Below are 18,584 nucleotides of genomic sequence, written 5' to 3'. Positions count from 1 at the left end.
AGCCACAGCTCCACTTCTGGAAATCCACTTTATGACTCAGAAAAATGTTTAACCAGTGCTTGTGGAGAAAAATGTTTGTCATAATCATCTTATATTTGAAGCTAAAAAATAAAATAAAATTATGACAGTCATTGGAGAGCCATCCAAATCTTCCATCTTCTCTACAAAATAAAATATTAAGAAATTATATTATCATCTTTTTAAAGTATCTGATATTTAATCCAGGCTGAAAGAGAGCAGGCATTTCATTTTGCCCAATACTGGCACCTCATCTTACAGAGTACTACCTGGAATTCAGTAGTATCCACTGACTGAATGATTTTTAAGATAAAATTATCTAGTAAAAGGATAACAAATGATTACCTAGAAGAATGTGGTTAATTAACAAAACATTTTTAACACTATTTAATAAGGAATTATGTGCCCTAGTAAATATTCAGACTGCCTCAAGATATAAAATTTTTGTGCATTTTAGTTTTATGAATTATTATATAAAATAATTTATTTGAATAAATACAGCTATGGCTTTACTATGTCTCTATTACATGCTTGGGGGGGGAACAATCTGACTACTAGGTGGTATTTCAAGTTAAATATCATAGTTAAACAAGGAAAACTAACTCTCAAAAAGATGACACTCATATTCCTAAGAGAGAATTGTTCTTGCAAGTATATGAGAATAAGTACAAAATGAGTTACATGTCCAGATTTCCGTAGACCCAAGTGAATGTTCTCATGTTGTATTCTCCATTTAAATGAACATTCAAAATAAGAGTGCCAATCTACCATCTGTCATTTTGTAGGCCCCACCTCTTATCTCTACTTCATTTGCAATCATGAGCCCCTCTTCTTGGATCTGGGTATCACTCAGTGCTTTGTGGGGTTGAGGGTCAAAACCATGTATCTATCTCCTATAGGCTACTGTGAGAACTTGATGAGTCCTTTCTTTAATACCAGCTATATCTGGGGTAAGATGAAAATGACACTGCAAATACAGAGTCTATAGATTTAACACTTGAGGTTTCAATAGCAAGTGTGAAATCTCATGTGAGCCATCAGATATGAACACATGGACACCTTAAATATGGAGAGTACTACAGTTCAATGTGCATACTTCAGGCTCTTTAGCCACACATTCTCTATTTATAGGATTCCATTCCTTGGAACTGATGGCTCAGAAAGCAATCCCTAGGACTCATTCTAGACACCTGTCTCATTCTCCACCCAGAGCAAACCAGCTAAAGGCATCTGTATTACCACTTTCCATTTTGTCTGTGTTCCCTTTCACTGCATTGAGGAATAGTTAACAAGATTATTACCCTATTTCCAACAGCTACTCAAATACATATAAATGCATTTAATATTCAGAATCTTAGAAGCAGGTACTGTCTTATAGTAACTCTCTCTCTTCAGTGTAAGAATCAAGACACAGAGTAGTTAGGCAATTTGCTCAAGACCCACACAAGTCTGGGAACTAGACCTGGGTTAAATGACTCCAGATTCTGTTTTCAAGACAGTACCTTCTACTGGAACTTCCCTGTGTGCCCTAAGATCATTTTTTCATTCACATCACTGTGAATTCTCTTAATTGGTCTCTCTGCATCCATGGTTGCCTCCCTAAACTTCCTTTCTCATTCTGCAACAAAAATCCCTTCCCAGGCTCACTCACCTTCTTTCTTATTGCCATTTTATCACCATTCTTATACACTATTTAAATTGTTCTTTTTTTCTGCAAAAAAAAGTATTCCTGAAGCTCTAGGGATTCTAGGCCTTTGGGCTATAGACTGATAAAAGTAGTTTTGTGGAGAGTAGATGCTAGGACCAGAAAATGCATAGCAAACAAATGCAAATGTTAAACAGAGGAAGCCTGTGTAGTCACCAAGTGTTAGGAGCAAGAGTACACATTCAAGGGCAGAGATCAAGGAACAAATGGGAATAAACACAGAAACAGGAGGAATATTTCTGGGAAATATCCTAGGATACTATGTATCATTTCTCACTGGATTTCTCATCCCTAAGAAGATGAGAAAGACCTAGAACCAGAAACTGATTAGGGTGAGTTTAAACTCTGGCTCTAAAATACTGAGCAACGTGATTTACAGTAATCTTTCATAGGTTAAACTTCTCCTTTCATGAATCCATAAGGAAAATGAGGAGACAATTCAGCAGTGGAGTGCAGTGAAGCACTACACAGGCTGTCAAGGAAAGTGAACTGTGCAATCTGTGGGTGGACAAGGGAGAGAAAAGGTAAGAATGAGGGAACAGATGATACTACACAATAGAAAATGTACTTATTATCTGATATATGTAAAGGTAACCCTGCTGTATATCACCTTTAAAAAAATCAGTCACTGGTGGCTCACACCTGCAATCCTAGCTACTCAGAAGACTGAGATCTGAGGATAGAGATTCAAAGCCATGCTGGGCATGAAAGTCCATGAAACTCTTATCTTCAATGAATCACCAGGAAACCGGAAGTGGTGCTGCGGCTAGAGCTCTACCATTTCTGGCTTTTTCTATGCATGTGGTACTAAGGGATCAAACTCAGGTCTTCATGCATGCTAGGCAAGCATTCTATCACTAAGCCAAACTCTGAGCTCCTCTCTCTCTCTCTCTCTCTCTCTCTCTCTCTTTCTCTCTCCTTCCTTCCTTCCTTCCTTCCTTCCTTCCTTCCTTCCTTCCTTCCCTTCTCTGATTCTTTTTCTTGCTAGTACCAGGGCTTGCACTCAAGACCTCTCACATTTTCTACTTTCTTGCTATTGTTGGCAACTCTGCTACTTTAGCCACACCTTCAGCCCACCTTTCTGCTTGTTAGAGATATAATCTCAAGGAATTTTCTACCCAGCTAACTTTGATCCCATTGTTTCCTGTACTTAACTTCTCAAGTAATTAGTATTATAGCACCTCATTCAGTCATTGAAAAAGTTTTTCTTTTGATGGTACTGTGATTTAAACTTGGGGCCTTGTTTCCTAGGCAAGCATTATCCCATATGAACCACACCCCCAAACATTATTTTTGCTTTAACAATTTTTGGGACCTTGTATTTTTGCTCAGGCCTGCCTCACACCCACAATCTACCTGCCAATACATTCCACATCTCTGAAATTGCAGGTGTGAGCCACCATGTCTGGCTTCTGTGTCTCTGTTTTGCTACCTCTAAATATTTCATTTTTTGGTGATGAGGCACGCAACAATTGCCAGTTGAAGCATTTTTTGTGTAAGGCTAGGGAGAAGCACATAAGTAACTAAGCCTTATAAGCACACTTAGATAATGATATTCACAGGGACCAGGTGTGAGCTTGATTGACAGAAGGCCTGTTCAGCCTCTGGTGTTTATAACCATCAATGGGACTCCAATCCTGGAGCCACTGTTTTAGAAGAGAAACCAGGGAAAAGACACATAATACTCAAACAAGAATCATATCTGTGGATAGGAGATGACATTGTTTGTTGAAATGTTTCCAAATCCAGTAAGATAGAAACAATAAAAATGATATCTTATAAACTGCCAGAGAATGAGAGTCTAAGTCCTGTGAAAAGTGCACAAAATCAAAATTTGACATGACAAAAATTTGATTTTTTTTGTCCCTCAGCTTTGGCAAATCAAGCAGCCAGCAAATGTCTGGGGCTGGAAGACGGGACATATACATGGAGGGCTTGAATAGTGCCTGGCGAGGACCCATTCTGAGCTGGTGTTTCCAGGTGCTTCCAGATGTTGTTTAATAAGGATTTCCTTGGGATAGCTGCTTCCTATCTAGCTGAAAGCATCTTAGGCCTTCTTGGTGTTTAGGCTGCTGTCATATGTCTATCTTGTTAGCCCTCTCCTAGCAATTATATCTAAGCATAAAGCTTAGATATAAAAGTGGGTTTTTCTATGTCTGTGCATATAAATGAATTCTGTCTCAAAAGGTGATCCCGCTGTACATAAATGTAGAAGAGATAGTTATTGTGGCTTCTGTTTTCCATTTTATGAAGAATTCCATTTCTGTGCTTCATTGATTCTTGCACTCAGGTTACCACTCTAGGTACTTGTTTTCCTGAGTTGGGGTATTCACTTAATTAGAATATGTAGCGTAGAGATGAGCAGATGGATAGATGGTAGATATCTGAAAAATAGATGATGTATATATACATACATACATGGATTGACATAGGATCAGTCAGGCCAAAACAGAGAAACAGCTACCTATTTTTTCCCTTTGTGGCTTCATTCCAACAAACAAGCCGACTGGATAACTTTATCAAGAATATGAGCTTAATATAGCTGTTCAGAAAGGCATCGCCATCCTGTTTACTGCACTTATCGACAATTCGTGAAGGGAGAGACCAGAAATCAGTCTAATTACCAAGTCCAGTTGTGCTTGTTAGCACCAGCTTTGCGACCAAATGTTATCCCACAGTTGTCACATCACACGAGGGTTTCATTACTAACATAATAGTGAACAAGATCACATGAAAAGCTATTGATTGATCTGCCACACAAAGGAAAGACACACTTGTCTCTATTAGAGCACGTTACATCTTTGACTATATGCAGCTCAGATGTAGCCTGGCAATTCTTTCTTCTGGTGAAATGCAATTTCAATACCGTCCGTCTTTTTTTGTAAGTGTTTGCCCAAAAGTATTCCCCCCCTTTCTATTTGCATATATCATTAACAGATTGAAGAAACAAGAAATTATCTCGCCCTGGCCCCTCCCGATCTTTAAGCAAGGCCCAATCGATTCTCTTGGATTGATTTCAGGGAAGGCTTAGGTTGTGCCATGTTCACTTTTATCAGTGGTTATTTCTGGCAATAAAAACAAATGACGGCTTTGTGTTAGTTTGGTGTCATGTGTTGTATGGAAGACTCAACTCTAATTATGCAACCCAGGAAGGATCATGAAGGAGAAATCCAGCCTCTTTTGATAACTCTCTGCCCCAAATTGTCAGAGGTAAGAGGCCACAAGGGACCCCTGAACCCAAACAAACAGATGGCCTGGCCACCTCAGTTGTCCTGTAATTTTGGTTGTTTCACAGCAGCTCTATCCATTCTTTCACTTCCCATTATTTCAAACAAGCTGCTGCCTTTATTTTTAAATCAGCTCTGCAAATGTTATCATGTGGAAGTAGATCTATTTATTACAGGAAGCAAACATCTAAACAAGCATGAGGTACCCTTGTGTTTGATGTTGAGCCACTGACATAGGCCATCCTGGGTCTGCTCTTCGCCAGCTCCATTTTCCTGTTTATGCCTGTTGAACAGATACAATTTAATAAAGAATATAAAGTACTTAAAAATCTGTCTACCATTAATAGTTTAATTAAACTGACGCATACTTCAAAAACAGAGCGACAGAAAACATTAATTTTGGTTATAAAGGGCATGGCATTATTAAAGTGCAATTAAAAACAACATTCACTTACAGTTAACAGCTAAAACAATTTAATTATTTAACAGTAGATTGTCACTTGTGACTAACTTCACCTCTTTGATGTGGGGACGTTTTGTGTCCCCGTTGACTGTGAAGGCTTGTTCTCTCGAATTTCAAGTAGAGTGGCATTCTCAGAGCATCAGAATCTACATGCAGAGTCAGTATGCATGGCAAAGGATGACAATTTTACCAAGAGACTGATAATGTTCACAGATAGCCTGCTAGTAAATTGTGATTATGCAGAATGTGTGAAACATTCACTTCCTCTGGAAACATTAGTCCAGGTTGTGCTTTCTCTTGGGACACTCTGAACAGTGAAATGCAAAGCCAAATGATTACAAGAACAAGGGGGTACTGGACTTGTGCTGCCTGAATTCCAACAAAAAAATACCTCTAACCTCAGCTTAGATGTTCTTAGGCTGGAATTTTAGAGTCTCTTGTCCCCAATAAATTGGCTTAGAGATAGAGATAATTGATAGCTTGAATAAGAGGATAAGAGGATTGCTTCAGGATTAAAAAGGTCCCAGGCTGTTTCGCAAAAAAAAAGTGCTCAGATAATGTTAGCTATGATGATGATGATGAAGAAGAAGAAGAAGAAGAAGAACATTATTATCATTATTATTATCATTATTTATTTTGTTGCTGTCTCAAGGTCTTGAACTAAGGGCATCTCACTGGCTTTTTCCACTCAAGACTGGAGCTCTGTACCCTACCTCTACCTCCAGCATTTTGCTGGTTAACTGGAGATAAGAAATTCATTTGGAGATATGAAATATAAACAATATGACTGACAGCACATACATAAAGACATATATCAAGCACTTGGATCAGAGGTAGGCATTGTAAAACATCCCATTGCACAAAATGATATGTGAGCCACAGCAGAGTTATACAAGAGAGTGTGCTGGTCTCTCCAGCGTGAACTTTCCAGGTGGCCACAGGACGTGGGCTAAAATATAGAAGTGCTCAAGTCTCCAGGGAGGCTGGAAAATGATAGGTATTACTGTATTAGTTGAACAAAATGTAAGTGAAAGAAATAATATAAAAAATTAGGCTCAAAAAGAAGCTGGGGAGAGAAAAAAATAAAAGAGATACTTGAGACAAAACCCCAAGTCACTACTAAAATGATGTCTGATTTAAAACTGGACAGGCCTGGCACGGTAGCTCATGCTCCTCAGGAGGCTGAGCTCTGAGAATCGCAGTTCAAAGCCAGGCCAGGCACTAAAGTCCATGAAACTCTTATCTCCAATTAACCACCAGCAACCTGGAAGTGGTGCTGTGGCTCAGGAGGTAGGACAGTAGCCTTGAGCTGAAGAGCTCAGGGACAGCACCCAGGCCCAGAGTTCAAATCCCATGGCAGGAAAAAATATTATACAGGATATATGAAGCAATTTAATGGCAAATCTTTTTAATCCCATGTTCATAATATAATCTGGGATCAAAATAAAATCTCAGAGGAATTAGGCATCGCTGCATTTCTCTTAGAAACCTGGCTTTGATCCACACAGTTCCTTCACCTAATAAGTTTGACAAAGGCATGGTAATGTTGTAGAAGAGCTGCAATATTACAGAGCTTCCTAGCTGTACTGTCTTTTCCTGGCTTTGCCTTGTGGTATGAATGGAGCAGAAATGCTAACAAAGAAGTTCAGGTCAACAGATTCGATTTTACCCAGACAAAGCTAACCAAAGCTTAGAGAGCTCACTCAGTGCATCAAACAATAATCCTTCATCACAGATCAATAAGAAATCAAGAAGCAATTAAAGGGAAATGAGGGGAAAAAAAGAATGTTCAAAATTTACACTGACCTGGATTTGAGGTCTTTTTCCTTCCCAAAGAATCAAGAATTGAAAACGATCAAACTTATAGCATGGATCTTGAATTCTTCCTAAGCATTTGAAATGTTTCAAAAACATTGCTAAGAAAAAAAATAAAACAGAAGAGACATAAAGAAATTTGAATTGTAAAATCCAAACCATATAGGCTATAGTTGCATTTATACTGAGATATAAAGTATCTTCTCCTCCCATTGATTTAAGCAAAGAGCTAAAAAGATACAATCATAGTTTATGGAAATAGCTGTGACTACAAAGAATTGCAATGGAATAGGAGTCAGTTTTCCAAGCAATCATCTCATTTGCAACACTGAGACATTTCAAAATTAAGAATCTCTTTCAACTCAAGTTACTTCAGTTCCAAAATCTTCCAAATAACCAAAACTTAGATACTTTACTTCCTCACGTCATCTATAAAAGCCAAACAAATACAGGATTTCTTTTAAACAATAACCCTTTGTATATTAGCCTGGTTTTTATCTTTTTCAAGTCTAGTAATGATAGCGTCAAACTGGGCAATAAAAGTATATGCTTTGGTCTAACTTTTTCCAACGGAAATATTGGCTTATCTTTGATAAATGTTTTAGTTTATTGTGTCATTGGATCTGTCCCTGTTGAAAAGGTGATGAGCTGTTGTTACTTACCATAAGTGTCTGGAACAAGTGAGTCAAAATCCCCGTATAAAGATATGTTATAGTTCTGCCAGGTGCTCGTGGCTCTTGCCTCTAATCCTAGCTACTTAAGAGGCTGAGATCTGAGAATAGAGGTTCAAAGCCAGCTCAGACACAAAGTCCATGAAATTTTTATCTCCAATTTACCACAAGATAACTGGCAGTGGGGCTGTGACTCAAGTGTAGATTAAAAGCACTAGCCTGAAGAGCCCAGGAACCGTGCCTAGGCCCAGAGGTTAAGCCTAGGCCCAGAGGTTAAGCCTCACGACTGACAGAACGAAGGAAGGAAGGAAAGAAGGAAGGAAGGAAGGAAGGATTATAATGATGAAATAATGTGATTTTTCTTTTTAATATCAAACCTTCAAGGATCAAACTTACAGATCCTAATTTTTTAGACAATATTTCCTGAGCAAAAGAAGTAACTAGTAAAAAAGAAAGAAAGGAAGAGAGAGGGAGGGAGGGAGGGAGGGAGGGAAAGAGAGAGAGAGAGAGAGAGAGAGAGAGAGAGAGAGAGAGAGAGAGAGAGAGAGAGAGAGAGAGAGAGAGAATGAAACTAGTTTTAAAAGGATGAAAAAAAATCATACTTCACAATAACAAAAACAAAAGCAAAACAGCAGTGGCAATCAAAATTACAGAAGGTCTGAGAAGTTGCAGATCCTGAGTCTTGCTCTGCAGTGCACACACCCATTGGGTTACTGCCACCCTTGATTTCCTGCCATGGAATCACATGACAGACATTATCAATCATCACCTGCCATGGAATCACACAACAGACATTGCCAATCACCACCTCTGATGGGAAGTGAGCTCTCTGCAGTAGGGCCCTGACTCAAGGCCTTTGATGAGCTGTATGCTCTAAGTTACTATATTTTCTCTGCTGATTTAAGAGTGCTTTTGTGAGACAATAGATGCCATCTCTTCTTTATGTTTCACACTTAATCCTCCAAATAAAGAGGTATTATGTGAGGAACTGCATGGGGTGCCTTAAAGACCAGCATGCTATTCAGTGACGCAATTAAAATTGGCATTTATAAAAGTATATTTTGATTCCTACTCCTGATTTTACAAGTGCAAGAATCACATTAGGAAACAATGTGATGCTAATTAAAGCTTTGTCACCCATAAGACCTTAGTGAATTGTATTTGTAACAGGCTCTGAGGCAGAAGTAATTTGTGCAGGCGAAACTTGTGCATCATATGTGGCTGCCTCTCCTGTTCCTTTATTAAAATCCCTGCTACAGTTCTGTGTGCTACTGTCAGAGGTTTTTAATCTCTAAACTGAGTTTGAAATGTCATGTCATCTGAAGTTAAATGCAGGAGCTGAAAAAAAATTACTTTATATTTGCATGTTTAAAAAGTAATCATAAAGCCAGGGATCGTGTTGAACCTGGTAAAGATTAATATGACTCATTGATGTATCCATATATGAACACTGAGCTGCACATCACACTTGAATCCCACCTAGCAAAAAACAAACATACAAACAGAAAAAACCAAGGTGGTTATCAAGAAAAGCAAATGCACTGGTCCTTGTTTCTAGTCCCTAAGAAACTTATACATAAGATTATAAAATAAAAATGAAAGGTAATTTGTATTTTAACATCATCTGAGTTTGTTTAGAAATCTTGAAGCCAACATTAATGGACTCCTAACATGATCATTAATTTAAAAAAAAGAAAGAGAAAGAAAAAAGAAAAAAGCACACATTCAGGAATTCAGGCCACAGTTTCTCCTGATTCCAGAGCCATCCCACCACCCCTCTGGCTCTGATTGTTGACTGATGATGAAGCCACATAAATTGGAATCTGAAACGCATCCGGAGCTTCCCTTGACCTTTACAAATGGCCATTAACATTCCCTAACAACTACGTTCATGTGGATGACTCAATGTGTGTGTGTGTGTGTGTGTGTGTGTGTGTGTGTGTGTGTTATGCAATTTAAACGGCACTGAGAGTGTCCCATTTTTATACTTAAAATGCCATTTCTGTAACAAATAATAAAACGCATAGCATTTTTTTTGCCAGTTGTGGGGCTTGAACTCAGGGGCTGAGCTCTGTCTTTGGACTTTTCTCAGGCTAGAGCTCTACCTCTTGAGCTACTGCACCACTTCCAGCTTTTTTCTATGTATATGGTGCCGAGGAATCAAACCTGGGTCTTCCTGCATGCTAGATAATCACTCTACTACTAGACCAAACTCCCAGCCCAACTCAGCATTTTTAATGACTTACACACACAGCCAAGTTTCAACCATCAAGGACGAGCACATTTTGCTTGGAGGAAACAAAATGGACACTGATAATTGAGACCTCTAAGAATGATAGAAGTTTGGGGCTTTTAAAGATTCTTAGAGTAATAGTGCTTTAAAATATTCAAATTGAATTTCTGAGGTTTTTATTTCAACATGCATCTACAGATAGTTTAAATAATAAGATTCTATTCTCACAAAAAATTGTCTACCTATCTGTCACTTACTTATTGGTTATCTACCTACCTATCACTTATTATTTATCTACCATCTATTTATTTGCTTACCCATCTACCTATCTATCACTCATCATCTAACATCTACCCACCATTTATTTGCCTACTTACCCATCACCTATTATCTACCAACCTATTATCAATCTATCATCCATCTATCATCAATCCTTTATCATCTAACTATCCATGCATCCTAATTTCTATAAGTCAGAGAAATGGGTAAGTGAGATGCAAAATATTTGAAGCATGTAAAATATTTAATTGCCTACAAAATAGTGCACACAATGGATAGGACAGAAAGCAAGTGACCTTTCCAAGTGACCAAGATAAGGACACATGTATAGGGGCAATGACGCCTTCAGAGCTGTAAATCAGAAAGTTGTACAGAAGGCAAAGAGGAGTCAGAGTCTTAATAGCAGCAAAAAAAAAGAAAACATCAAATAAATCCACATATTTGAGAGGAAGAAACGTCAATGGCAAATGAAGGGGAATACAGGAAAGCAGACATAAGACCAAAGGGGAAAGAAACATTGTATTTCATCTTGTAAGGGAGGGGCAGCCATTATAAATGCAACCCATAATTACAGTAAATCCAATAAGCAAAGTAAAGATGACGAAAGACATGACTGAAAATAGAAAAGGGAAATTACGTGGTTATTTTCTTCCTTTAAAGCAACACCATGCTTTCTTTTGTATGCTGCTTTTCTCATCCTTTTATTTCCCTTTGAGAGGAACAAACAAGCAAAAATAATTCACTATCATAGGTGATGAGTACCCTTGTCCATCTGTTTAGTTTCAGCACAACAGAACGTGTGAGTGTTTGTACTGGAGAGGAGAGACGGATGGGCACTAAGAGGCTCCAGTGAAATGATCCAAGGCATAAAATCCAGATTCTGTTCAGTAAAACATTCCACTGTCTGTGTTGTAATCCTGCTTAAAAATGCTCATAGGAATTCAACTTAAAGAATTCCTCCTTCTTCTTTTGAAAAAAATTTTTTTGAAGAAGTCAATTGTTTCTGGAATGAATATTCACGCTCCATGTACCCACAAAGGACAGCTAATGCATCCAACAGGAAAAGCAGCAAACAGCCCCTGGCAGTGGAAATTTATGGAATTAGTAAAAACCGGACTGGGTAAAATACATGACTACATTCATTGTTGCAAAAATGACTGGATTCATGTCTCATCAAATTTACATTGTGAAGACTGAATATAGAATGATTAGGCATTATTTTAACAACCACATTAAAATACAATTTAAAATAAAATGGCCCTTCATATCATACTAATATCAGTGTTTTAAATAACAAAGGGGATTTTTTTAAAAGAAAGGATTAGCATTTCGTTTCAATCAGTACAAGCAATGAGATTCCAGTTGGGGTCTCAAAGATTCAGGATTTTATTAATATTCCAGAGATGTTTGTGTTACCTCTGGGTACACTGAAAAGCCACTTAAACCTCACTTAAAACAGCACTACAGGACCAAATTGATGTGCATCAACCATTTACAATAAAACTTGATTATTATAAAGGCATACATATTTGCATAATTACATGTTTGATTTTTTTGATAATGCAGCATGCAAGACAAAATGTTGCTTCATGTAGAAAGACATCATCAGAAAGCACCATCTGCTGTAGTAGTAAATGCACTGCATGCTGATCAAAAAATGTTGAAGATGGATTTCTGGATATCAAAAAGAACAGAGTGCTACTGGTATTTACACAGGCAGTATGGCTGACTGGATCCTGTATGAAGAAGAAATAAAATGCAGGCAAAATGGAGAAGAAATGAAGAGAAGAGGACCCCTCCCCCCTCCACACACACATGCACACACCCACACACCCATCTCTGCACACAGAAACACCCTCCTAGTGTGTGCATACAGCATGTGAGGTTTGGGTGTCAATTCAGATGATGTCATCATTGCATTTAGTAAATTTTCAGATTCTAGATCCTATATTTAGAAACGAGACACTTTACAGTAATTGCTCCTGAAGAGGATTATCCTTGGAGAAGCTTCCATTGTGTGCCTCACAGGGCACAGGAAAAAAAAAGAAGGCAAACATTTCCCACCAAGCACTAATCATAAGGATGGTAACACATGCAGATTCTTTTAGTCAAATTACTAATGGTTTCTTTCTTTGTCTTTCATCGCGTTTGCTTATCGAATTTTGTTTCAATAACTTTCTGGATTTTCATAGCCTAGGCATTTAAAACTGTATGAAATCCCCAACTAGAATTTAAAGATTAGAGAACCTTTTTTAAGAAGAACTAGTCATAGGAGAATAAAGCAAAAATCAAGAGATAGCCACACCCCAAAAAAGTACTAATAATGGCAAAAGACACATTCAAGATGTTTTACAGAGCAGTTGGTCTAAGAGAGATCCCTCACTTGTGAGAGTGTAGAACTCACATAGTCACAGCTTCTTGTGACCTTAGTGTTGGTGACAGAAAGTTGCAAGGAACAATGATGATGATGTGGTTGGATCTCTCAGAAAGCAGAGAGGACCTCTTCATCAGAACCTAGTTTGGGGAATTTTACACTTGTTTAAAACTACAAGAATCTCCATTCAAGTTTCATGTCATATGATTTCAGTGTGCCAGACTAAAGGGGGAAAATATTGGTGAATTCAGGAAATTGAGAAACAGCAAATTTGAATTAAACCAGAATCCTACTGTTAATGCTAATTAGATAAAAATAGATATAATTGGGGAGCTCAGGTGGTCTACGTCTATAATCCTATTAGGAGGTTGAGATCTTGGGATTCTGGCTCAAAGCAACAACAGACCCTTGTTTGCAATTAATGGGCAAAAACAGAAGTGGAGCTGTGGCTCAAATGACAAGAGTTCCAGACTTGGGTGAAAAAGTCAAGTGAGAGCGAGGACTCTGAATGCAAGTCCCCGGACAACTGGACAACTAACTCTCTCTCTCTCTCTCTCTCTCTCTCTCTCTCTCTCTCTCTCTCTCTCTCTCTCTCTCTCTCTCTCTCATATGTATTCATATGTATATATATATATATGTATATATATGCATTTTATGTTTTTCTGAGTATGAAATACTCTACATTTCAGAGTAGAATAGTTCATATCCTATAGAGTAAAATAGTCCTATATGAAAGATAAAAAAATTAAATGATCAGAAATCCTACTTTCTACTCACTTAAAATTTAAACTTTCCATAAAAAGTAAATATTGTGAAAATGAAAAAAAAATGCATTAAGGGGCCAGGAGTTTGGCCTAGTGGTAGAGTGTTTGCCTAGCATGCATAAAGACCAGAGTTCAATTCCTCAATACTATATACATAGAAAAAGCTGGAAGTGGTGCTGTGGCTCAAGTGGTAGAGCTCTAGCCTATCACAGTACTAGTACTCCTTCCTTCCTTGTGTGTGTATATCAGTCCTGAGGCTTGAACTCAAAGCCTGGGTACTGTCCCTGAGCCTTTTTGCTCAATGTTGGCATTGTACCATTTGAGCCATAGCTCCACTTCTGGCTTTCTGGAGGTAAGAGTCTCATGGATTTCCCTGCCTAGGCTGGCTTCAAACGATGATCCTCAGACCTCATCCTCCTAAGTAGCTAAGATTACAGGTGTGATACAATGGTATGTGGCTTAAATTAGGCTTTTTCAGCAAATACAAATTTAAATTGGACTGTAAAAATCCAGCATATTCACCCTTCTATTAGCCTTTGCCTGTCCCTCCTTTAGTCTGTCTTCCTCTCTATGGATAGGGCTTACATCACCAAGAGAAGAGCCTCAACTGGTTTTGACAAGCAAGTCCAGGAGAGACATAACCTACAGTTCCTCTCCTATGTGCCCACATCTCTCTGGCATCCAAGCCAAGGCCATCTTCCTGGCTCTCAGCCAGCCAAGGACAACTGATTTCAGCCTGATGGAATTCCATATGGTGACTCATGAGACTCTTTACTATGTGGGGACCACATAGTGGGGTGGCAGCAGGCAGAGTTGAGTAGGCCACAGCTCATATTATATATATATATATATATGTGTGTGTGTGTGTGTGTGTGTGTGTGTATGTTGTGTGTGTATATATATATATATATATACTCATACATATGTATCTGAATCCATCTATCCAAGTTATTATCACGGGAAAGAACAGAAGATATTTCATGTAATAATGAGTTGCTTGATTTCTGACCCATAAATAGTTTGGCCTTCTGTTTGTCATTTCTTTTCCTGGAATCACAAATGCCAAAAATAGGGGGAGAGTAACATGGAACTCTTACCAGGGGATTTTCTGCCTTAGTTCTGAGTATTTCCATACTCCTCTAGGAAGACAAGCAGAGCAAAAAGATAATGTACAAAAATATCCACAAATTCTATTTTCATAGGAATAAAGAAAAGCAAAACATACATATATGTGTATATATATATATGCCAGTTGTGGGGCTTAAACTCAGGGCCTGAGCACTGTCCTTGGATTTTCTCAAGGACAGAGCTCTACCACTTGAGCCTCAGCACCATTTTTGGATTTTTTTTCTATGTATGTCGTACCGAGGAATCGAACCCCCATCTTTATGCATACTAGGCAAGTACTCTACCACTAGGCCAAACTCCTGGCCCTATCTTGAAGCAACTGAATGTTACATCTGAAAGGCCAATGGGAAGACTGCCTGGGAAGCTAGTGGGGGCTGGGGAGGGGGGTAAGGGTGCAGGGCACACCTATGCAGATCTTAGACATTCCTAGGAAAAAAAGGCTAAAGTTAGAAAGAGAGAATTTTCTGAACAAGAACTGCTGGGAGAGACGCTGAGGTCAAAAATCAAGTTAATAAAAAAGAATACCGAGAGGTAAGGAAGGTAGCTAGTGGAACTCAAGCAAACAACTTAGAATGCTGTAGAAAACCCGAGAAAAGGTATCAATGAGTGGGAAATAATGCATCTACTGTCTGGCGAATGTAAATGTAACCCCTCTATACATTATCCTGACAATAAAAAATAAAATGAAATAAAGGAAAACCACAAATAATAAATGAATAAACAAATGACAGTGGAAAGCTGAAGCCTAGTCAAGGAACCAAGACAAGGCTAACTGAATCAGTACTCCTGAATTAAATTAGGTTCTAAAAGAAAGAGGAATGAAATGTAAAGGAAAATATCTATCAAGATAGTAAAAGTAATGATGTCTTTGACCTGACACAGGGTATGAAGTTCAAATTTCCTCTTCTGCCATGTCCTCTGCTCCTGAAAACTGTGGACATTACCAAGTGCAGGACAATCTCAATCAACACAAATGAATGTTGAGGCTCCACTCAATATGAGTATACAACCAGGAATGAGCACAATACAAAAGAGACGTTAAAAAAAGTTTTGTTTGAAAAAAATAGAAAGCTCTCTTCCAAGCAAAAAACAATTCAGTGGCAGGGGTGGGAGGATGATAAACACTGTCCCCTCCAAAATCCCAAAAGATGAAAACTATATCCAAATAAAAAATAATAACTACCACAATTGCTAGTCTAAAAGAAAGTGGGCTGGGAGTGTAGCTTAGTGATAGAACATTAACCTTGCACACACAAAGCCTTGGGTTCAATTCCTTGGTACCACATACACAGAAATAGCTGGAAGTGGTGTTATAGCTCCAGTGACAGAGTGCTAGCCTTGAGCAAATAGTGTCCAAAGACAATTCTCAAGCCCTGTGTTCAAGCACCAGGAGTGGCAAAAAAAGAAAGTCACAAATTAGAAATAGAAATCAGGAAGTTTTGCCTAGACCTGAAATGCCAAATTTTTTAAGTGAACAGAAATATAAATACTTCATACATGAATAAACATTGTTATGCAACCATACTCATAATGAATTCAAATAAAACTACACCAAATACAATGTTCTGTGTGTTGAAGTAGAGAAAAAAATGTAGTGTCACAATTTATTGTAAACACTATGGGGAACAAATGGCATTGTCATACCATGCTGACAATATTCATAAAAATTCAGAAATGTCTTGGTTTGTCTGCTTTTTCTGGAAATATTGTCTTTCTTAGTCATTATTAGTGTTGAAAGATTGGAAATATGCACCAAATAGTAGTAATAGTTACAAATTAAAATATTATGCACTTGTGGAAAAGAATGAATCTAATCTCACTGTATTGACAGAACAAAAGAAAATCTTCTAAGTGAAAGTTCTCAGGTACAAAGCTTCTGTCACCTTCTGAGGAGGAAAACATAAAATACTTTTTTTCCTTTGCTTTGTTTCCCTAAAGAGGACCATGAGAATTTGCAAAACTCCAATAAACTTAATTTCTTAAAGGGGATGGGAAGGATAGGAGGAGAGATGGTTTTGAAATATATAAGCATCTGTCTGCTATGTTTTTGTAAATCTTCATTTTAAACTCTATGAATCCATTATAGGTGCTCTTGTAGCACATATTGAAAATAAAAGAGAATATTAAGACAATATTAATCTTTTAGCACAAAGATAATCAGGATATTATTTCCTTTAAGAGTAAAATTTTTTAAGTGTCAAAATTCAGATATCATGATTCCAAGTCACTTTTTATTATATTCTTATTTAAAAAGGACAGTAAGGGAAAACCTTAAGGTTCTAAGTATATAACAGATAAGAGTAATTGTCCCAGGAATCCCGTAAATTTTTCTTGAGAAATTGCTGCCTTCCAAGTACAAAGAAAATAATGTATCCCCCACAAGTTGCTATCTCTTACTCATTTGTGTCCTTCATGTCGCCCCAGGCAATCTATGTTCAATCACTCCAGAAAACACTTATATGACTGCAACAATCATTAAGTTATTCAACAAACAATTACTTAATGCTAGTAGGTAGCAAGCCTCTGACACACACTATACATGTTGATCAAATACTCAGAACCCTCCACCGAGTCAAGAAGAAGAAATGTCAAGAAAAACCAGCCACAAGGTAAGCAATGCATGCAGTAATAACCGATTGTGGGAATAAATATTATGCAGACAGATAGGAAGAATGTGAGACTGACTAAAATAAGGTCAACAGGGAAGTCCCTGAAACAAACATATAAGCTCAGACATTAGGGTTCATTAAAGAGAACATAGGGGATAGAGTCTAGACACAAACTAGATAGCATGGGTGAAGGACTCACATGAGAAGAAAATCAGCTTGCTAGAGAAAATGACAAGAATCAGTGAGCTGGGAGCATGGAAAGGGAAGGAAGGTTGATGTGAGACAAAATCAGTGAGTCTGGCAGAGAGAAATCACCAACCAAGGCCTGGAAACAGACCCAGATGCGTTACCTTCAAAACCATGCCATGCCAGCCAGGGCCAAGCTGGGATTGACAATTTCTGTGGGAGTGGCTGTGCAATCTGTACATTTGATATCCATTTAGAGGCACAGTGGTGGCTATGTTTGAATGCATGGAATATGGCAGTGAGGACTAAAGCAGATCATCATAATGTCAGACTGAGCTGGACTAGCTCAGTGATATAGTCCTGTAGAGGAAGACTGATAAGGAAGAATCATGAGAAACTTCCAGGTTTCAGGCCTGAGCAACAAGGTAGAAGAGGATAGTAATGAAAAGAAGAGGGAAGGATGATCAAGTTTCCAGGACAAAGCAAAGATTCAATCCAGGTCAATGTCAGGGTAAAGTGAAGCCTCAGTTTTGTGTGAGATACTAGAGGGACAGGGGCTGGGAGAGGTGTTATACATACATGTGAATGAGTCCAGAGCTCAGAGGAAAAAAACAGGACTGAAGACATAAATGTGGAAGTCAGTGGTCTGATACAAATTGGAATAGTTCCTCACAGTAACCATCTCATGGAGTATTATTGTGGAAGAGGAAAAAGAAAGAAATGGCAGCTAGAGAGAGATGATGGGTCAATACAGAGAATGTTTTTGTAGGATTGTAATCATAGGTAGTTTTATCTGGTAATGAGAATAACTCACCTATGAAAGTGTGACAGGGACCAGGAGGCTGTGACTTACATCTGCAGTCCTAGCTATTCAGGAGACTGAGACCTCAAGATCAAGGTTAGAAGGCAGCCTAGACCAATAAATCCAAAAGGCTTAGCAATGGTTAACCAGACGAAAGCCCGAAGTGGAGGTGTAACTCCCGTGGTAGTATACTAGTTTTGAGTAAAAATGCAAAGTGAGAACTTGAAGCCTGAGTTCAAGCCCCAGTGCCCCCCCCCACACAAGCACACACACACACACATATACACACACATACACACAATGGCAAGGA

The sequence above is a fragment of the Megascapheus bottae genome, chromosome 6, assembly GCF_031878675.1.
Source record: "Megascapheus bottae isolate mThoBot1 chromosome 6, mThoBot2.hap1, whole genome shotgun sequence".
NCBI classification, from domain to species: Eukaryota; Metazoa; Chordata; class Mammalia; order Rodentia; family Geomyidae; genus Megascapheus; species Megascapheus bottae.
The sequence above is the reverse complement of the archived record's forward strand: the minus strand, read 5'-3'. Positions refer to the sequence as shown.